Here is a 323-nt window from a genome sequence, read left to right as displayed (position 1 = left end):
TGTTGCTTGTTATTTCTCCTTGATAGTACGCAGAACTTTATGTTAATTATTGCCTGTTGTGATTTTATTTCTATAACATAATCAAATAATAAAGCATGTTTAAGTGTTTATTATGAGTGCACCAATTGCTAGATTTCTCTTTGTATGCATTGTATATATGATGTGTTCAGTGTTTAAAGAAAATGAATCTATTTATCAATAAAAAATATGCAAGATAATAACAACTAAAAATACAGATTACACAAAACCACGACATAGAATAAAAATAAGTAAAAATTCTGATACAAGGAAAAAAAACAAGTAAAATAAACACACTATACTTT

At 25.1% G+C, this 323-nt stretch overlaps 1 protein-coding gene across 1 annotated transcript in view; it reads left to right on the top strand.

The window, feature by feature from the left end:
• The window catches only part of LOC119594656 (homeotic protein distal-less-like), a gene marked incomplete at its 3' end in the record, with an annotated part of 61,360 nt that overhangs the window by 22,904 nt on the left and 38,133 nt on the right, over positions 1 to 323 (top strand).

Source organism: Penaeus monodon, chromosome 34, assembly GCF_015228065.2.
Source record: "Penaeus monodon isolate SGIC_2016 chromosome 34, NSTDA_Pmon_1, whole genome shotgun sequence".
Taxonomy (NCBI): Eukaryota; Metazoa; Arthropoda; class Malacostraca; order Decapoda; family Penaeidae; genus Penaeus; species Penaeus monodon.
This window is presented reverse-complemented; position numbering and strand designations above follow the sequence as displayed.